Raw genomic sequence first — 21469 nt, 5'->3', positions numbered from 1 at the left:
TTCATTAATGGCTCTCAAATCATGTGCCATACGGTATTTTCCTGTTCCATGTTTCTCCACTGGTAGAATTGGTGTGTTCCACAGTGAGTGAGAGGGCTCTAACACCCCGGCCCTTAGCAGGCCTTCTATTGTTTCTGTAATTCCTGCCTCTGCTTCAGGTTTGTGTTTATACTGTGGTCTATTGATTGGTGTGTGTGACTTGAGCTGGAACAAGACAGGAGGACACTTAGCTAGGCCAACATCCGTGGGCCCTTTTGACCATAGACTGTCAGGCAGATTCGACAGTCCAGCAACTGCGTGAGGATGATCTACACACTCCTCACCATGTGTTTTTGAAATTTCTTTATGTTCCAAGATCACTGTACCCTCACAGGCACAAGTTATGCGATATGTTTTACAATTTGGAGCATAAGATAAGTTAGGAATTTGGGTTCTTTGCCACCCTGTGTCGTCCAGTGCTCGCCTGACCATTGGACCTAGATCACCTGCACCATGACCTTGGTGGACCGCCAATGTAATGTGAGGGGTTGAATTTTCTTCCACATTGTACCAAGGCAGTTGTTCATCAGTTAATTTCACAGCCGCGGCTACACCTTCTGGTCCGATGTAGATGTCATGTGTTTGCACATTCCACGTCTGACCCTCAAGATCAGATTGAAATAATTCACGATAGGTGTCGTCATTCTCTTTATCATAAAACAGGGTAACGTGGTAAGGGTCGCGCGGAGGGGAGTAAACTGCCAAGCTCATTATCCAGGGTCTCCACAGCTGAAATTGCCTCAGAACATCCTCTTTCACTAGTCTCCCCCAGTAGATATTGACTTTTGCTCTTTCACAGTCTTGAAGCAGATATTGAGTCTTTGAACTTGTTCCCAGGCACGGAAAATTCTGGCCCCCTGGCAGAGTCACAGATAATCCATCTGCTGAACATGTGATTGTGGCGCCCAACTTCACGAGCAGGTCCCTGCCCATAAGATTTACTGGCGCTTGCGATGACACCACATAGTTGTGTTTCAAAGTCTGCTTGCCCAGCTTTGTCAAAGCTGGGTCAGTCACTGGCAGAGTTGTCGGGATCCCGGAAAAACCCACCACGTTCACTGTGTGGCAGGACAACGTTGCACTGTCTGGTGCTGCTCTCAAGGTTGAATATGTTGCTCCAGTGTCTACTAAGAAGGGCAATTCTGTCCCTTCTACAGTCATTAACAGCATGGGATCTGCCATCACCATACTGTTTGGTCCCTCCGGGTCCCTTCAGTACTGGTCCTCCCTCCAGTCAGCCACTGGATACTGCGCGGCTGGTGCTGCACTCGGGTTTGGGGCCTGATATGCTCCCCTAGAGCCATCTCTTGCTCTCGGAGCTCCACGTGCCTGGGATTGGTAGCCTCTTCTTTGATTGTTCTGACGACGTTCTGGGCAATATTTGCTCCAATGACCCTCTGCTCCACACCTCCAACAGACATTCCAAGGCACACTGCTGAGATTCCCCGTGTTACGAGCTCTTTGTACTCCCCCCGCTGAGCCACCACGCCCTCTGTACGATCCACCGGTTCCCCAATTCCCTGTGGGTTGGTTCTGCCTTGGTGCATTGGCGGGCCATCCGTCATTAGTGCAGGGACCCGGGCCACTATCTGGCCATTCAGGCCCAGGACCAGGCTGGGTCGCAACTATCATAATTTTTTCTGTTTTTTCTTTTTCCTCTTTTTTCTTTTCGCTGGCTTTGTTTCTGGCCTCCACCAACTGTAGTTTGAGTAGAGACGCTTGTGCCTCCTCCAACTCTTTTTTCTGCTTGTTCGCCCTGTCCTGCTCCAGCTGCAAACGATGTGAGACGTGTCTTTCCCACTGCACCGAATCTGCTACGGCAAAATCTGGGTTTTTCTGTAGATCTTCTGTGACCTGGTTTGGCAGCCCTGCCAGCACCGCTGAGCGAAACCACGCCCGATGCTCACCTTCTCTACCCGGATGGGTACCTGTTTCTAACAACCACTGATCTCTGGCTTTTTCTAAAAACTCTCTAGGTGTGTTTTGGGGGTCCCAAATTATTTTAGGTATGGCTCCTGTATTAGGGGTTGGGTACTTTTCACGGACTGCGTCAGACAAAGCACATTGCACTTCATGATAAGGCAAATCATTTGCATGGCGAGTTGTGCGAGCTATAGCCTCTACATCTGCTAGCCCACCACCGAGCATACACCGCGCAGAAATGGCGCGAAAATCGCCAATCGCAAGCTCCTCTCCTTCTGTTAGTCTGCCTAATTCACGCAACCACCTTGCTCCGCCCCCAGTTATAGGTGGAAGCTGTTTAACCAATGCCTCCAAATCTCTTACTTTGTATGCGCGGTACACTGGTTCATTTTTTGCACCAGCCACTAAAGGCAAATTATAATGAGTGCCCACAGCTTTTTCTGCTTTGGTCACAGTTTTACACTGTCCCAATTTTCCCTTGCCTTTTGAACTCTTAAAAATAGGCCTCCTCTGTCCCTGCTCTTTTTTCACCTGTCTTGACCTAAGATTCCTGGCTATACTTGGTTCTGACGCGACTCCTCCTCTGTCGTTATCTTCATCATCTTCTTCCTCCTCTGTGGTAGATGAGTCATTGTCGCTCTCCTCTTCTGCCATGCTTTTGGTCATTTTGTCCTTTACGGTCTTCAGTGTATTTAATACTTCCAATAGCCCTTGCGGGGCTTCAAGCATTCGTCCGAATACTTCTCCTACCCATGTGTCTGACTTGGCCATTGCTTTGGAGTGTTTTGACCTGGTTTGGGCCTGCTCTTCTCTTGCTGGTGTTGGCAGCCCGATGAAAGCCGGTTGTGCCATCCTTTCCACCGGTGAAATCATTTCCTCGTTTGTTGGGGTCCAATCCGCTTCTCCAGTCTGGTCTGGCAGGCTCTCTCTTGATGCTTCGGCTTTTGGCCTGTCTTCTCTCTCATGTGAACAAGAAGGCAAAGGCAAGCCTTCCTCTGCGGCTGATGTTATCTCTTTCCCTTCCCCATTCAGGGACTGACATTTAACTGTCATAGGCCCTTCATTATGAAACACCCGTGGTGCTCTGGTGTATTCAACATCAGCTACTCCTCCCACAACCACTGCCGTCTGTCCATCTGGGCCTTGAACTTGTCCTCCTCTGAGGGTCATTACAGGCATGACATATTGTCGTCCTACGGCATTAGATGTTAATGTGGCCCAAGGAAGAATCTCTGCTGTGTGATACTTGTTAGCATCTCCTGGTTTTGGAATCCAGTTCTTCATTTGGTTTTCCAGCTTCTTATTTTGGTCTTTCAGTTGTTTCAAAGCCTCCATTATGCTTTCCATATCTTCTGTTTCAGCTGTGTCATCCTCCTCCATCCAGGAAGATGCTCCATTCCACAAGAACATCCACTTGCAACACTTTGCATGTGTTTGCTGTAGTTTCTTGATTTGTTGTTTAATTTTCCAGTTAATTGAACGTTTCTTTGCCTCGGTTTGCAGTTGTTCCAATTGCTGCTCACATCTCTCTCCTTCTATTTTGAGCACAAGACTTAGGGCTATTTTGTCATCCAGCCCTCTCTGTTGGGAAGCAATAAGCTTGTTTAGCTCAGCTTCCATTGCTTTGCATTCCTTCTCAGCTAACTTTGATGATCCAGGGGAAGCTAAGCGAATAGCTCTTTTTAACTGTTGCTGCTGCTCCTTTAGAGGCTTATAGCCTCTTTGCCCAGTAGGTGTCGTGTTCGGGCCGTCAGCCATTATCCTAGAACACAAGCTTACCTCCCTTTTTTGTGACGTTATACGGCTCCTCCTTCTGGATCACTCCGCAATGTCTGCCTGTTAGCTTTCAGAATTACTTTCGCTCCTCCCAGGGTCACTGTCTCCTTGTGATCTGCTTGGTAAGACACACAGCCAACGCAGTGTGTCAAGACTTAACCAAGCCTCTTTCAATATTCACTTTTAATAACTACTTTTCACTCTGTAACATAAATGTTATAAACTCATACACACTGCATGTTAACTTTGGGGCACAAAACAATAACACAGCTCGAATGCATTCACACAGCCTTAAATTTTCACAGAAAATTGCTCCAAAGCAATATCATGTTTGCTCACAAACTAACAAATTCACCGTGTTGTTTACCGAGCGAGGGAGCAATGGACCAATTAAATCCAAACTCCTCAATAATTAGCTGTATAGCTCGCTCTACTTCAATGCCAAACCATAGTACTGTGATTAGCTTTATTCAAATCAAACCTATGTTTCAAAGCCTTTCAAACGCACACCCACACACACAATTTCAACCACGCACTCTCAAGCACACATTTGTCTCCTTTAAATCTACTAATCGCTTGGAGACATCTCCACAGATAATTACATTATTTCCCAAGCAAGCATATCAAAATCAAAACCGTCTAGTACCGACTCTACCATAGCCTGAGCAAAGTGGGCGGCCTCTGTGGGCTCCCAATTTGGATCATTTTCATGCTCAGTCATCTCCTTTAAGCCTTGAAATAGAAATAGGCAACGTTGTATATAGGCATTTAGTTCATGCAGCTCAATCACGGACCACACTGTCATCTCATAAGGTGAAACACCTTCCTCAGTCACTATGTGACATTTACAGGTCACCTCCAGTCGACCCTCTTCCTCTGCAATTTGTATGTTACAGGTTGCAAAATAAAGCACAGGCATGTTTGCTTATTCTATTTAAACAACGATTTAACAGTATTAAATGGGACTGTTTAGTGCATGGGACACAATATAATCATTTATTGTTGAAGGGACAAATGTCAAAGGGGTTCTAACAGGTCCACTTTATTGCGTGCTCATAAATTATTGTTATCTGGGTCACTCACCCAATGTGCTTTATTGTTTGAAATTATTAATTATGTCACGCTTATTAGTGGCTCATATTTATTTACGGCCTATGTTTGAACTTGACAACAAAGGCAGAGCATCATTTCATCCTTTCAGGGTGAAACACTCCACTTTCTCTGTGTCATGGCAGCTCAGAAAACTTCATGAACTTTACTTATTTAAAGGTATGGCTTAAAATCAGTTGTGTTATCAGTATAAAATATTTAAGATTTAATTAAATTGTTTTCAATTGACTTACAGCAGCTTACTCTGATCTAGGAACACTCTTTTATGCTCCTCAAAAACTGAAGTTACTCAGTCTTAAATGCTTTTTACATTACATAAATCAACAAACAAGTGAGTTCATAAAGCACATATTCACAACAATAAATCAAAAGCCATTTATATTGTTATAACATCAAAACCAGCAGCTTCTTTACAGGCTTTCAGCAATAAAAGGCCTTCTGCTTCTAAGGCTCACACACACTCTGGGCAGGAAGTGAAAAGCTCCGTTCTCCTCCCAGCCACACGCTCATTTGCATGTTCACACCGTCTAAAAATAGCTCTCAGCGCTGCAGCTGCGCTCTCATCACCCACAGGGTCACACAAAGCTCAGACAAAACTCTATTTTATATCACAAAGACGTCTTATATTTACAACCACTGACAGGCCTAACAGATTCAGCACCTAACAAATTTCGACAAATTTAAATTAACGGGTCCAACCGAAGAAAGCTTCACTTTTTTGTAATCAATTAACCAGTATCTGTTTCCTCCAGAACAGCCTATGGCCTGATTTCTAAAATCCCTAACTCAATTTAACTGTGTCCAAAAAAGCACATCACACCATTTAAACGGTGAGGAGATTCTAACTCCTAGCTTATTTCAGGATGCCCTGTACCCCACAGTTAAACCAAACTGAACTAACCCTGTTCGCCGACAGGTCAAGACCGCGCGTCCACGGCCAGGAGGGAGCGTAACCTCCGGGCTATGTGCTTCTTAGCATCTTCCAGTGCCGTCCTATAACAATTTTCACCTAAACAATTTTGACAAATTTTAACATATCAATTAAACAGTATCTGTTACCTCCAGAACAGTTTCTGTCCTAATTTCCCTACCAAACTACCTGAGCCTTCAGCTCAATATCCAGGGACTCAAACCCAACATTATTACTTTCATATTTCTTCAACTTCATTAAATACTCTTAAACAACTTTAACTGCATAACACACGGTGATTCTCATCAAAATCAAAACAGACACCCACCAGCAACGTCAGTGAGTAAACTTTTAATTTAATGCAGCCCAATTTGGCACAATTTGGGAATCAACTCAACAGGCAGTGCCTTACCTTTAGAAGCACCCGCGGAGCTCACTCACATCAGATCCCTGGTCCGTGCCTGTCCGCTCGACAACCTCAGACCGTCCACACCTCGCACGTCCACCCCAATACCACAGGACATCCCCTCCTTATTCTACAGTGTGAATAGCAGCTGAATTAGAGGGCTTCTGTAAATGGAACTGAATAAAAATGGCAAACAAAACACTCGCATGCTGCAGGTATACAGAGAACCATGCCATGAGATACATGTAAACACATAGTTGAAAGAAGTAAAGACTGCACCAAAGAGAAACTCACAAAATTATTGTAAAGAAAAAAACATTCAAATATCAAGTATAAGTTTTTCATTCCGAGCAAACAAACAGTTTTGAATGATAATGAAATCTAAAAGCAGCTTCAGAGCTGGGCTTGGCATTCTGAAGCAAGCTCATCATATCCAGGATAGTTTTTCACTGTGGACAATGTCACTGTGTCCGCTGTGTTGGATACATTCAGATTTCGTGTCTAATGTCGGTGCTTGTGATTACAGACGGTATTACATCTCTACCGATAAGAACTACCATTGACAATCAGCGGGAAGTATTAAGAGCATCGAAGTGCATCAGCAGAGTGTGTTCGTGTAACAGAACGTCGATTTTAGTTAACTAAAGGTAAAATAAGGTTCATTGAAGAGAGTTCATGGGTTTATTTAGGAAGTAAACATACGCAACACCAAGTGTCAGTGTTTTCACGTCTAAGCGTTTACGTGACTATGCGACTCAGTGGCTCACACAATAAGCTCAGTGATTCGAGTTAGCAGCTAACGAGGAAATGGTTGGCTGACCCTAGCTTAAAATCTGTTGGGCCGCACACGAGACCTGACAAGCAGTCCAAGAAGCTTTGAAGCATTGAACGCTGAGGTGACAAAGATTTATAAAAGTCAGTGTTCAAACGGGTACCGTCCACCTTCAGAATTCCCACAGTTTGTTCATGCAAGATGTTATTGAAGGCCCACTTTTAAGCAGCGCTAGTCTTGTGGTACGTGTGGAGCAGAGTGGCGCCGCGGAAGCGTGCTGGGCCCATAACCCAGAGGTCGATGGATCGAAACCATCCTCTGCTAGGCTCGTCTGTTTTCAGGACGTACTAAACAACTGTGCTCCGAAATGCTTGCTTACAAGTCTGGGATAGGTTTCCAGGAAGAAGCCATTCACCTTCCAAAAATTGGACAAAACAGACTAAACCCAGAAGTTGCCTAACTAAGAAGCAAATCCTAGTGAATATAACCTGTTCGCCACATCTTCTTCAAAGCCCATTCACTTTGTTACCTCAACAGCGTGACATCACCTGTTTGCAACACAAGAACAACAATGGAGGCAACGGTGTACCTGCTGCTAAAGTGACGGTAAACGGTTGGACCACTGTGTTGCTTTGGGTGTACCCAAATGGCTGGCTGTGTTTGCCGGGAGACCAGTGACCAGGTACTGCCGCCTAACTGAAAACCAAACGTAGCCAGAAAGGATTAAGATTTGTCATTCTAGCCTTTCTATAGCAGTGATAACAAGTAGCCCCCTGCAACAATTTTGATGTCTTGTGTGGAAAGAAGATGGATTGGCTTTGCAGAGATTTTCAGAAGTTTTGGGCAGAGGGGCAGGTTTGTGGGACCTTGTGGGGCAATGGTAGCGCATCTGACTCCAGATCAGAAGCTTGCGTGTTCAAATCACATCAAGGTCAGCCGAGAGTGAGGGGACTGCAGCCTGTGATTCCCTTCCAATCTGAGGTTTTTAGTTGCTTGTGGCATACTCGTCCATCTGTCCAGAAATTCAGGTCCATGACTCATGACGTGTCTCCAGTGAGTTGTTGATGGTGTCAGTGAACACTGTAGACAACTGATCAGCACAGTGCCTCAGGGTGGATGGAGGCACCGAATTTGGCCCAGCTGCTTTGCATGGGTCCTGTGTCTTAGAGAGTCTGTTTACATCCCTTTCAAGTATGGAAAGAGGTGTGAAGGCACATGGAGAAATTTGTGAGCTTTACTGAGTGGTAGAGGTGATGGGGGAGCCGCAAGTGTTGACCGTCTGGGGAGGGGGCCCGGGTAGCTGGACGTTCCATTGTTTTCTGAAAGCACCAGGTGTGAATACATTGGATAGGTGTGAATAGTAGCTGAATTAGAGGGCTTCTGTAAATGGAACTGAATAAAAATGGCAAACAAAACACCCGCATGCTGCAGGTATACAGAGAACCATGCCATGTGATACATGTAAACACATAGTTGAAAGAAGTAAAGACTGCACCAAAGAGAAACTCACAAAATTATTGTAAAGAAAAAAACATTCAAATATCAAGTATAAGTTTTTCATTCCGAGCAAACAAACAGTTTTGAATGATAATGAAATCTAAAAGCAGCTTCAGAGCTGGGCTTGGCATTCTGAAGCAAGCTCATCATATCCAGGATAGTTTTTCACTGTGGACAATGTCACTGTGTCCGCTGTGTTGGATACATTCAGATTTCATGTCTAATGTCGGTGCTTGTGATTACAGATGGTATTACATCTCTACCGATAAGAACTACCATTGACAATCAGCGGGAAGTATTAAGAGCATCGAAGTGCATCAGCAGAGTGTGTTCGTGTAACAGAACGTCGATTTTAGTTAACTAAAGGTAAAATAAGGTTCATTGAAGAGAGTTCATGGGTTTATTTAGGAAGTAAACATACGCAACACCAAGTGTCAGTGTTTTCACGTCTAAGCGTTTACGTGACTATGCGACTCAGTGGCTCACACAATAAGCTCAGTGATTCGAGTTAGCAGCTAACGAGGAAATGGTTGGCTGACCCTAGCTTAAAATCTGTTGGGCCGCACACGAGACCTGACAAGCAGTCCAAGAAGCTTTGAAGCATTGAACGCTGAGGTGACAAAGATTTATAAAAGTCAGTTTTCAAACGGGTACCGTCCACCTTCAGAATTCCCACAGTTTGTTCATGCAAGATGTTATTGAAGGCCCACTTTTAAGCAGCGCTAGTCTTGTGGTACGTGTGGAGCAGAGTGGCGCAGCGGAAGCGTGCTGGGCCCATAACCCAGAGGTCGATGGATCGAAACCATCCTCTGCTAGGCTCGTCTGTTTTCAGGACGTACTAAACAACTGTGCTCCGAAAGGCTTGCTTACAAGTCTGGGATAGGTTTCCAGGAAGAAGCCATTCACCTTCCAAAAATTGGACAAAACAGACTAAACCCAGAAGTTGCCTAACTAAGAAGCAAATCCTAGTGAATATAACCTGTTCGCCACATCTTCTTCAAAGCCCATTCACTTTGTTACCTCAACAGCGTGACATCACCTGTTTGCAACACAAGAACAACAATGGAGGCAACGGTGTACCTGCTGCTAAAGTGACGGTAAACGGTTGGACCACTGTGTTGCTTTGGGTGTACCCAAATGGCTGGCTGTGTTTGCCGGGAGACCAGTGACCAGGTACTGCCGCCTAACTGAAAACCAAACGTAGCCAGAAAGGATTAAGATTTGTCATTCTAGCCTTTCTATAGCAGTGATAACAAGTAGCCCCCTGCAACAATTTTGATGTCTTGTGTGGAAAGAAGATGGATTGGCTTTGCAGAGATTTTCAGAAGTTTTGGGCAGAGGGGCAGGTTTGTGGGACCTTGTGGGGCAATGGTAGCGCATCTGACTCCAGATCAGAAGCTTGCGTGTTCAAATCACATCAAGGTCAACCAAGAGTGACAGGACTGCAGCCTGTTTGAATTAATATGTGACTCAAAGTCTGTGCACATGCCACTGATCGACATCTCCCACCGTTTTTGTTTATAAAGCCTGGAGAGAAGAAGAGGGACTCTCCTTGGAGACAAGCACATTTTGTACATGAATGATTAGTATGTAAGTACAGTGGTGTGAACCGGTGATTGGAGAACTGTCAATCACTCAATGCTCCTGGGCACCGTTGCAACTTTTGTATATGAGCCCCTCCGACTAATTGCAACCTTATCTTAGCAGAAAAAGAAGCACCCGTAACGCATTTTCGCTGTGAGCAGGGTTTGAACCTGCGCGGGGAACCCCCATTGGATTTCAAATCCAACGCCTTAACCTCTCGGCCATCACAGCTCCTCCACTTCACCTGCACCTTTTGGCCTGTGGTGAGAGATGCCTGCTCCCTGCTCCAACAGCGCTGGTTCTTTTGGAGATCATCACATGCCAGAACACTCCCTACTCAGAAGTCACTTCTCTGGTAAATACCATTAACAGTCGTTGAAGAGACCATTGTGTGTGAAGTGTAAGGTCGTTTAGTCAGGTAAGATTTCATTCAAGGCTGACAGCACTGGTCTCCTACCCCCATGAATAGCATTTTGGTGCAGACGGCACAAGGAGCCTCTCCAGAGCAGCTTGTGTTTGAGACAGGAGATCATCACGTACAAAAGCACTCCCTTCTGAGCAATCACTTTTTAGGTGTGTGTGAGAGGAAGGTCTTTTATTTTTAGACACTGTCCAAGGACTTTGTCTTTCTCTGACAAGCATCAGTAACAAATATGCATTGTTAAGAATTTGTCTAGCTGGCTTGCAAAGCTCATCAGAGCGTGAGCACTGAATGACAGACACTATATTAGGCCTTTGATTGACTACTGCAAGCGCACTTCAAACCTCGATTTGTATTCTTTTCTCAAAGAGGAGAACCTTTCAAGTATAAAGAGAGATTCTACGTGTGCATGTTGACATGCATGGTCTGAAATGACATGCGTCTTTGGCACAACCTCTTTGCATTCACAAGTTGAACAACCTCCAGTTGCAGAAAAATTGCTTGTGTGGAAAGATGGTCTGGCTTCTCAGAGATTTTCAGAAGTTTTGAGCAGAGGGGCAGGTTTGTGGGACCTTGTGGCGCAATGGTAGCGCATCTGACTCCAGATCAGAAGGTTGCGTGTTCAAATCACATCAAGGTCAGCCGAGAGTGAGGGGACTGCACCCTGTGATTCCCTTCCAATAGGAGGTTTTTAGTTGCTTGTGGCATACTCGTCCGTCTGTCCAGAAATTCAGGTCCATGACTCATGACGTGTCTCCAGTGAGTTGTTGATGGTGTCAGTGAACACTGTAGACAACTGATCAGCACAGTGCCTCAGGGTGGATGGAGGCACCGAATTTGGCCCAGCTGCTTTGCATGGGTCCTGTGTCTTAGAGAGTCTGTTTACATCCCTTTCAAGTATGGAAAGAGGTGTGAAGGCACATGGAGAAATTTGTGAGCTTTACTGAGTGGTAGAGGTGATGGGGGAGCCGCAAGTGTTGACCGTCTGGGGAGGGGGCCCGGGTAGCTGGACGTTCCATTGTTTTCTGAAAGCACCAGGTGTGAATACATTGGATAGGTGTGAATAGTAGCTGAATTAGAGGGCTTCTGTAAATGGAACTGAATAAAAATGGCAAACAAAACACTCGCATGCTGCAGGTATACAGAGAACCATGCCATGAGATACATGTAAACACATAGTTGAAAGAAGTAAAGACTGCACCAAAGAGAAACTCACAAAATTATTGTAAAGAAAAAAACATTCAAATATCAAGTATAAGTTTTTCATTCCGAGCAAACAAACAGTTTTGAATGATAATGAAATCTAAAAGCAGCTTCAGAGCTGGGCTTGGCATTCTGAAGCAAGCTCATCATATCCAGGATAGTTTTTCACTGTGGACAATGTCACTGTGTCCGCTGTGTTGGATACATTCAGATTTCGTGTCTAATGTCGGTGCTTGTGATTACAGACGGTATTACATCTCTACCGATAAGAACTACCATTGACAATCAGCGGGAAGTATTAAGAGCATCGAAGTGCATCAGCAGAGTGTGTTCGTGTAACAGAACGTCGATTTTAGTTAACTAAAGGTAAAATAAGGTTCATTGAAGAGAGTTCATGGGTTTATTTAGGAAGTAAACATACGCAACACCAAGTGTCAGTGTTTTCACGTCTAAGCGTTTACGTGACTATGCGACTCAGTGGCTCACACAATAAGCTCAGTGATTCGAGTTAGCAGCTAACGAGGAAATGGTTGGCTGACCCTAGCTTAAAATCTGTTGGGCCGCACACGAGACCTGACAAGCAGTCCAAGAAGCTTTGAAGCATTGAACGCTGAGGTGACAAAGATTTATAAAAGTCAGTGTTCAAACGGGTACCGTCCACCTTCAGAATTCCCACAGTTTGTTCATGCAAGATGTTATTGAAGGCCCACTTTTAAGCAGCGCTAGTCTTGTGGTACGTGTGGAGCAGAGTGGCGCAGCGGAAGCGTGCTGGGCCCATAACCCAGAGGTCAATGGATCGAAACCATCCTCTGCTAGGCTCGTCTGTTTTCAGGACGTACTAAACAACTGTGCTCCGAAAGGCTTGCTTACAAGTCTGGGATAGATTTCCAGGAAGAAGCCATTCACCTTCCAAAAACTGGACAAAACAGACTAAACCCAGAAGTTGCCTCACTAAGAAGCAAATCCTAGTGAATATAACCTGTTCGCCACATCTTCTTCAAAGCCCATTCACTTTGTTACCTCAACAGCGTGACATCACCTGTTTGCAACACAAGAACAACAATGGAGGCAACGGTGTACCTGCTGCTAAAGTGACGGTAAACGGTTGGACCACTGTGTTGCTTTGGGTGTACCCAAATGGCTGGCTGTGTTTGCCGGGAGACCAGTGACCAGGTACTGCCGCCTAACTGAAAACCAAACGTAGCCAGAAAGGATTAAGATTTGTCATTCTAGCCTTTCTATAGCAGTGATAACAAGTAGCCCCCTGCAACAATTTTGATGTCTTGTGTGGAAAGAAGATGGATTGGCTTTGCAGAGATTTTCAGAAGTTTTGGGCAGAGGGGCAGGTTTGTGGGACCTTATGGGGCAATGGTAGCGCATCTGACTCCAGATCAGAAGCTTGCGTGTTCAAATCACATCAAGGTCAACCAAGAGTGACAGGACTGCAGCCTGTTTGAATTAATATGTGACTCAAAGTCTGTGCACATGCCACTGATCGACATCTCCCACCGTTTTTGTTTATAAAGCCTGGAGAGAAGAAGAGGGACTCTCCTTGGAGACAAGCACATTTTGTACATGAATGATTAGTATGTAAGTACAGTGGTGTGAACCGGTGATTGGAGAACTGTCAATCACTCAATGCTCCTGGGCACCGTTGCAACTTTTGTATATGAGCCCCTCCGACTAATTGCAACCTTATCTTAGCAGAAAAAGAAGCACCCGTAACGCATTTTCGCTGTGAGCAGGGTTTGAACTTGCGCGGGGAACCCCCATTGGATTTCAAATCCAACGCCTTAACCTCTCGGCCATCACAGCTCCTCCACTTCACCTGCACCTTTTGGCCTGTGGTGAGAGATGCCTGCTCCCTGCTCCAACAGCGCTGGTTCTTTTGGAGATCATCACATGCCAGAACACTCCCTACTCAGAAGTCACTTCTCTGGTAAATACCATTAACAGTCGTTGAAGAGACCATTGTGTGTGAAGTGTAAGGTCGTTTAGTCAGGTAAGATTTCATTCAAGGCTGACAGCACTGGTCTCCTACCCCCATGAATAGCATTTTGGTGCAGACGGCACAAGGAGCCTCTCCAGAGCAGCTTGTGTTTGAGACAGGAGATCATCACGTACAAAAGCACTCCCTTCTGAGCAATCACTTTTTAGGTGTGTGTGAGAGGAAGGTCTTTTATTTTTAGACACTGTCCAAGGACTTTGTCTTTCTCTGACAAGCATCAGTAACAAATATGCATTGTTAAGAATTTGTCTAGCTGGCTTGCAAAGCTCATCAGAGCGTGAGCACTGAATGACAGACACTATATTAGGCCTTTGATTGACTACTGCAAGCGCACTTCAAACCTCGATTTGTATTCTTTTCTCAAAGAGGAGAACCTTTCAAGTATAAAGAGAGATTCTACGTGTGCATGTTGACATGCATGGTCTGAAATGACATGCGTCTTTGGCACAACCTCTTTGCATTCACAAGTTGAACAACCTCCAGTTGCAGAAAAATTGCTTGTGTGGAAAGATGGTCTGGCTTCTCAGAGATTTTCAGAAGTTTTGAGCAGAGGGGCAGGTTTGTGGGACCTTGTGGCGCAATGGTAGCGCATCTGACTCCAGATCAGAAGGTTGCGTGTTCAAATCACGTCAAGGTCAGCCGAGAGTGAGGGGACTGCACCCTGTGATTCCCTTCCAATAGGAGGTTTTTAGTTGCTTGTGGCATACTCGTCCATCTGTCCAGAAATTCAGGTCCATGACTCATGACGTGTCTCCAGTGAGTTGTTGATGGTGTCAGTGAACACTGTAGACAACTGATCAGCACAGTGCCTCAGGGTGGATGGAGGCACCGAATTTGGCCCAGCTGCTTTGCATGGGTCCTGTGTCTTAGAGAGTCTGTTTACATCCCTTTCAAGTATGGAAAGAGGTGTGAAGGCACATGGAGAAATTTGTGAGCTTTACTGAGTGGTAGAGGTGATGGGGGAGCCGCAAGTGTTGACCGTCTGGGGAGGGGGCCCGGGTAGCTGGACGTTCCATTGTTTTCTGAAAGCACCAGGTGTGAATACATTGGATAGGTGTGAATAGTAGCTGAATTAGAGGGCTTCTGTAAATGGAACTGAATAAAAATGGCAAACAAAACACTCGCATGCTGCAGGTATACAGAGAACCATGCCATGAGATACATGTAAACACATAGTTGAAAGAAGTAAAGACTGCACCAAAGAGAAACTCACAAAATTATTGTAAAGAAAAAAACATTCAAATATCAAGTATAAGTTTTTCATTCCGAGCAAACAAACAGTTTTGAATGATAATGAAATCTAAAAGCAGCTTCAGAGCTGGGCTTGGCATTCTGAAGCAAGCTCATCATATCCAGGATAGTTTTTCACTGTGGACAATGTCACTGTGTCCGCTGTGTTGGATACATTCAGATTTCGTGTCTAATGTCGGTGCTTGTGATTACAGACGGTATTACATCTCTACCGATAAGAACTACCATTGACAATCAGCGGGAAGTATTAAGAGCATCGAAGTGCATCAGCAGAGTGTGTTCGTGTAACAGAACGTCGATTTTAGTTAACTAAAGGTAAAATAAGGTTCATTGAAGAGAGTTCATGGGTTTATTTAGGAAGTAAACATACGCAACACCAAGTGTCAGTGTTTTCACGTCTAAGCGTTTACGTGACTATGCGACTCAGTGGCTCACACAATAAGCTCAGTGATTCGAGTTAGCAGCTAACGAGGAAATGGTTGGCTGACCCTAGCTTAAAATCTGTTGGGCCGCACACGAGACCTGACAAGCAGTCCAAGAAGCTTTGAAGCATTGAACGCTGAGGTGACAAAGATTTATAAAAGTCAGTGTTCAAACGGGTACCGTCCACCTTCAGAATTCCCACAGTTTGTTCATGCAAGATGTTATTGAAGGCCCACTTTTAAGCAGCGCTAGTCTTGTGGTACGTGTGGAGCAGAGTGGCGCCGCGGAAGCGTGCTGGGCCCATAACCCAGAGGTCGATGGATCGAAACCATCCTCTGCTAGGCTCGTCTGTTTTCAGGACGTACTAAACAACTGTGCTCCGAAATGCTTGCTTACAAGTCTGGGATAGGTTTCCAGGAAGAAGCCATTCACCTTCCAAAAATTGGACAAAACAGACTAAACCCAGAAGTTGCCTAACTAAGAAGCAAATCCTAGTGAATATAACCTGTTCGCCACATCTTCTTCAAAGCCCATTCACTTTGTTACCTCAACAGCGTGACATCACCTGTTTGCAACACAAGAACAACAATGGAGGCAACGGTGTACCTGCTGCTAAAGTGACGGTAAACGGTTGGACCACTGTGTTGCTTTGGGTGTACCCAAATGGCTGGCTGTGTTTGCCGGGAGACCAGTGACCAGGTACTGCCGCCTAACTGAAAACCAAACGTAGCCAGAAAGGATTAAGATTTGTCATTCTAGCCTTTCTATAGCAGTGATAACAAGTAGCCCCCTGCAACAATTTTGATGTCTTGTGTGGAAAGAAGATGGATTGGCTTTGCAGAGATTTTCAGAAGTTTTGGGCAGAGGGGCAGGTTTGTGGGACCTTGTGGGGCAATGGTAGCGCATCTGACTCCAGATCAGAAGCTTGCGTGTTCAAATCACATCAAGGTCAACCAAGAGTGACAGGACTGCAGCCTGTTTGAATTAATATGTGACTCAAAGTCTGTGCACATGCCACTGATCGACATCTCCCACCGTTTTTGTTTATAAAGCCTGGAGAGAAGAAGAGGGACTCTCCTTGGAGACAAGCACATTTTGTACATGAATGATTAGTATGTAAGTACAGTGGTGTGAACCGGTGATTGGAGAACTGTCAATCACTCAATGCTCCTGGGCACCGTTGCAACTTTTGTATATGAGCCCCTCCGACTAATTGCAACCTTATCTTAGCAGAAAAAGAAGCACCCGTAACGCATTTTCGCTGTGAGCAGGGTTTGAACTTGCGCGGGGAACCCCCATTGGATTTCAAATCCAACGCCTTAACCTCTCGGCCATCACAGCTCCTCCACTTCACCTGCACCTTTTGGCCTGTGGTGAGAGATGCCTGCTCCCTGCTCCAACAGCGCTGGTTCTTTTGGAGATCATCACATGCCAGAACACTCCCTACTCAGAAGTCACTTCTCTGGTAAATACCATTAACAGTCGTTGAAGAGACCATTGTGTGTGAAGTGTAAGGTCGTTTAGTCAGGTAAGATTTCATTCAAGGCTGACAGCACTGGTCTCCTACCCCCATGAATAGCATTTTGGTGCAGACGGCACAAGGAGCCTCTCCAGAGCAGCTTGTGTTTGAGACAGGAGATCATCACGTACAAAAGCACTCCCTTCTGAGCAATCACTTTTTAGGTGTGTGTGAGAGGAAGGTCTTTTATTTTTAGACACTGTCCAAGGACTTTGTCTTTCTCTGACAAGCATCAGTAACAAATATGCATTGTTAAGAATTTGTCTAGCTGGCTTGCAAAGCTCATCAGAGCGTGAGCACTGAATGACAGACACTATATTAGGCCTTTGATTGACTACTGCAAGCGCACTTCAAACCTCGATTTGTATTCTTTTCTCAAAGAGGAGAACCTTTCAAGTATAAAGAGAGATTCTACGTGTGCATGTTGACATGCATGGTCTGAAATGACATGCGTCTTTGGCACAACCTCTTTGCATTCACAAGTTGAACAACCTCCAGTTGCAGAAAAATTGCTTGTGTGGAAAGATGGTCTGGCTTCTCAGAGATTTTCAGAAGTTTTGAGCAGAGGGGCAGGTTTGTGGGACCTTGTGGCGCAATGGTAGCGCATCTGACTCCAGATCAGAAGGTTGCGTGTTCAAATCACGTCAAGGTCAGCCGAGAGTGAGGGGACTGCACCCTGTGATTCCCTTCCAATAGGAGGTTTTTAGTTGCTTGTGGCATACTCGTCCATCTGTCCAGAAATTCAGGTCCATGACTCATGACGTGTCTCCAGTGAGTTGTTGATGGTGTCAGTGAACACTGTAGACAACTGATCAGCACAGTGCCTCAGGGTGGATGGAGGCACCGAATTTGGCCCAGCTGCTTTGCATGGGTCCTGTGTCTTAGAGAGTCTGTTTACATCCCTTTCAAGTATGGAAAGAGGTGTGAAGGCACATGGAGAAATTTGTGAGCTTTACTGAGTGGTAGAGGTGATGGGGGAGCCGCAAGTGTTGACCGTCTGGGGAGGGGGCCCGGGTAGCTGGACGTTCCATTGTTTTCTGAAAGCACCAGGTGTGAATACATTGGATAGGTGTGAATAGTAGCTGAATTAGAGGGCTTCTGTAAATGGAACTGAATAAAAATGGCAAACAAAACACTCGCATGCTGCAGGTATACAGAGAACCATGCCATGAGATACATGTAAACACATAGTTGAAAGAAGTAAAGACTGCACCAAAGAGAAACTCACAAAATTATTGTAAAGAAAAAAACATTCAAATATCAAGTATAAGTTTTTCATTCCGAGCAAACAAACAGTTTTGAATGATAATGAAATCTAAAAGCAGCTTCAGAGCTGGGCTTGGCATTCTGAAGCAAGCTCATCATATCCAGGATAGTTTTTCACTGTGGACAATGTCACTGTGTCCGCTGTGTTGGATACATTCAGATTTCGTGTCTAATGTCGGTGCTTGTGATTACAGACGGTATTACATCTCTACCGATAAGAACTACCATTGACAATCAGCGGGAAGTATTAAGAGCATCGAAGTGCATCAGCAGAGTGTGTTCGTGTAACAGAACGTCGATTTTAGTTAACTAAAGGTAAAATAAGGTTCATTGAAGAGAGTTCATGGGTTTATTTAGGAAGTAAACATACGCAACACCAAGTGTCAGTGTTTTCACGTCTAAGCGTTTACGTGACTATGCGACTCAGTGGCTCACACAATAAGCTCAGTGATTCGAGTTAGCAGCTAACGAGGAAATGGTTGGCTGACCCTAGCTTAAAATCTGTTGGGCCGCACACGAGACCTGACAAGCAGTCCAAGAAGCTTTGAAGCATTGAACGCTGAGGTGACAAAGATTTATAAAAGTCAGTGTTCAAACGGGTACCGTCCACCTTCAGAATTCCCACAGTTTGTTCATGCAAGATGTTATTGAAGGCCCACTTTTAAGCAGCGCTAGTCTTGTGGTACGTGTGGAGCAGAGTGGCGCCGCGGAAGCGTGCTGGGCCCATAACCCAGAGGTCGATGGATCGAAACCATCCTCTGCTAGGCTCGTCTGTTTTCAGGACGTACTAAACAACTGTGCTCCGAAATGCTTGCTTACAAGTCTGGGATAGGTTTCCAGGAAGAAGCCATTCACCTTCCAAAAATTGGACAAAACAGACTAAACCCAGAAGTTGCCTAACTAAGAAGCAAATCCTAGTGAATATAACCTGTTCGCCACATCTTCTTCAAAGCCCATTCACTTTGTTACCTCAACAGCGTGACATCACCTGTTTGCAACACAAGAACAACAATGGAGGCAACGGTGTACCTGCTGCTAAAGTGACGGTAAACGGTTGGACCACTGTGTTGCTTTGGGTGTACCCAAATGGCTGGCTGTGTTTGCCGGGAGACCAGTGACCAGGTACTGCCGCCTAACTGAAAACCAAACGTAGCCAGAAAGGATTAAGATTTGTCATTCTAGCCTTTCTATAGCAGTGATAACAAGTAGCCCCCTGCAACAATTTTGATGTCTTGTGTGGAAAGAAGATGGATTGGCTTTGCAGAGATTTTCAGAAGTTTTGGGCAGAGGGGCAGGTTTGTGGGACCTTGTGGGGCAATGGTAGCGCATCTGACTCCAGATCAGAAGCTTGCGTGTTCAAATCACATCAAGGTCAGCCGAGAGTGAGGGGACTGCAGCCTGTGATTCCCTTCCAATCTGAGGTTTTTAGTTGCTTGTGGCATACTCGTCCGTCTGTCCAGAAATTCAGGTCCATGACTCATGACGTGTCTCCAGTGAGTTGTTGATGGTGTCAGTGAACACTGTAGACAACTGATCAGCACAGTGCCTCAGGGTGGATGGAGGCACCGAATTTGGCCCAGCTGCTTTGCATGGGTCCTGTGTCTTAGAGAGTCTGTTTACATCCCTTTCAAGTATGGAAAGAGGTGTGAAGGCACATGGAGAAATTTGTGAGCTTTACTGAGTGGTAGAGGTGATGGGGGAGCCGCAAGTGTTGACCGTCTGGGGAGGGGGCCCGGGTAGCTGGACGTTCCATTGTTTTCTGAAAGCACCAGGTGTGAATACATTGGATAGGTGTGAATAGTAGCTGAATTAGAGGGCTTCTGTAAATGGAACTGAATACAAATGGCAAACAAAACACCCACATGCTGCAGGTATACAGAGAGCAATGCCATGAGATACATGTAAACACATAGTTGAAAGAAGTAAAGACTGCACCAAAGAGAAACTCACAAAATTATTGTAAAGAAAAAAACATTCAAATATCAAGTATAAGTTTTTCATTCCGAGCAAACAAACGGTTTTGAATGATAATGAAATCTAAAAGCAGCTTCAGAGCTGGGCTTGGCATTCTGAAGCAAGCTCATCATATCCAGGATAGTTTTTCACTGTGGACAATGTCACTGTGTCCGCTGTGTTGGATACATTCAGATTTCATGTCTAATGTCGGTGCTTGTGATTACAGACGGTATTACATCTCTACCGATAAGAACTACCATTGACAATCAGCGGGAAGTATTAAGAGCATCGAAGTGCATCAGCAGAGTGTGTTCGTGTAACAGAACGTCGATTTTAGTTAACTAAAGGTAAAATAAGGTTCATTGAAGAGAGTTCATGGGTTTATTTAGGAAGTAAACATACGCAACACCAAGTGTCAGTGTTTTCACGTCTAAGCGTTTACGTGACTATGCGACTCAGTGGCTCACACAATAAGCTCAGTGATTCGAGTTAGCAGCTAACGAGGAAATGGTTGGCTGACCCTAGCTTAAAATCTGTTGGGCCGCACACGAGACCTGACAAGCAGTCCAAGAAGCTTTGAAGCATTGAACGCTGAGGTGACAAAGATTTATAAAAGTCAGTGTTCAAACGGGTACCGTCCACCTTCAGAATTCCCACAGTTTGTTCATGCAAGATGTTATTGAAGGCCCACTTTTAAGCAGCGCTAGTCTTGTGGTACGTGTGGAGCAGAGTGGCGCAGCGGAAGCGTGCTGGGCCCATAACCCAGAGGTCGATGGATCGAAACCATCCTCTGCTAGGCTCGTCTGTTTTCAGGACGTACTAAACAACTGTGCTCCGAAAGGCTTGCTTACAAGTCTGGGATAGGTTTCCAGGAAGAAGCCATTCACTTTCCTAAAATTGGACAAAACAGACTAAACCCATAAGTTGCCTCACTAAGAAGCAAATCCTAGTTAATATAACCTGTTCCCCACATCTTCTTCAAAGCCCATTCACTTTGTTACCTCAACAGCGTGACATCACCTGTTTGCAACACAAGATCAACAATGGAGGTGACGGTAAACGGTTGGACCACTGTGTTGCTTTGGGTGTACCCAAATGGCTGGCTGTGTTTGCCGGGAGACCAGTGACCAGGGCCCTATTTCAGGAAGCCAGTTTAGTGGAAAAACTGAGTAAGTATACCCTGAGTTAACGAAAACTCTGGGTTTTCGGTTTCACAAAGCGAGTTCAGATGAAGCCTCAGTGAGTCACTATGACGACACACTCCGTGAAGCTAACCTGCCCCCTAGCAGGTTTACTACAACTAACCCTGACTGTCCCCGCCTCTTTGTCGGAAACCTGACAGTAGGAAGTGTCGGACATGGCGTGCCACTTCCTTGAAGAGCCAGTAGATCGTGAAGCCCAAATA

General features: G+C 45.2%; 8 non-coding genes across 8 annotated transcripts; 5 read left to right on the top strand and 3 right to left on the bottom strand.

Annotated features, from left to right (window-relative positions):
* Positions 1 to 9176: 9176 nt before the first annotated feature.
* trnam-cau (transfer RNA methionine (anticodon CAU)) lies at positions 9177 to 9248 on the top strand. Its single transcript has one exon. It is a non-coding gene; the product is annotated as a tRNA-Met (tRNA).
* A 918-nt stretch (positions 9249 to 10166) lies between these two features.
* Positions 10167 to 10248, bottom strand: trnas-uga (transfer RNA serine (anticodon UGA)). The gene has a single exon. It is a non-coding gene; the product is annotated as a tRNA-Ser (tRNA).
* A 759-nt stretch (positions 10249 to 11007) lies between these two features.
* Positions 11008 to 11079, top strand: trnaw-cca (transfer RNA tryptophan (anticodon CCA)). The gene has a single exon. It is a non-coding gene; the product is annotated as a tRNA-Trp (tRNA).
* Positions 11080 to 13374: 2295 nt separating this feature from the next.
* trnas-uga (transfer RNA serine (anticodon UGA)) lies at positions 13375 to 13456 on the bottom strand. Its single transcript has one exon. It is a non-coding gene; the product is annotated as a tRNA-Ser (tRNA).
* Positions 13457 to 14215: 759 nt separating this feature from the next.
* On the top strand, positions 14216 to 14287 carry trnaw-cca (transfer RNA tryptophan (anticodon CCA)). The gene has a single exon. It is a non-coding gene; the product is annotated as a tRNA-Trp (tRNA).
* A 2295-nt stretch (positions 14288 to 16582) lies between these two features.
* trnas-uga (transfer RNA serine (anticodon UGA)) lies at positions 16583 to 16664 on the bottom strand. Its single transcript has one exon. It is a non-coding gene; the product is annotated as a tRNA-Ser (tRNA).
* A 759-nt stretch (positions 16665 to 17423) lies between these two features.
* Positions 17424 to 17495, top strand: trnaw-cca (transfer RNA tryptophan (anticodon CCA)). The gene has a single exon. It is a non-coding gene; the product is annotated as a tRNA-Trp (tRNA).
* Positions 17496 to 20788: 3293 nt separating this feature from the next.
* Positions 20789 to 20860, top strand: trnam-cau (transfer RNA methionine (anticodon CAU)). The gene has a single exon. It is a non-coding gene; the product is annotated as a tRNA-Met (tRNA).
* Positions 20861 to 21469: the final 609 nt, after the last annotated feature.

Source organism: Mchenga conophoros, linkage group LG23 (genome assembly GCF_057382185.1).
Source record: "Mchenga conophoros isolate Kocher_MC1m ecotype Shallow Benthic linkage group LG23, M_conophoros_male_GT1.1, whole genome shotgun sequence".
NCBI classification, from domain to species: Eukaryota; Metazoa; Chordata; class Actinopteri; order Cichliformes; family Cichlidae; genus Mchenga; species Mchenga conophoros.
The sequence above is the reverse complement of the archived record's forward strand: the minus strand, read 5'-3'. Positions and strand labels throughout refer to the sequence as shown.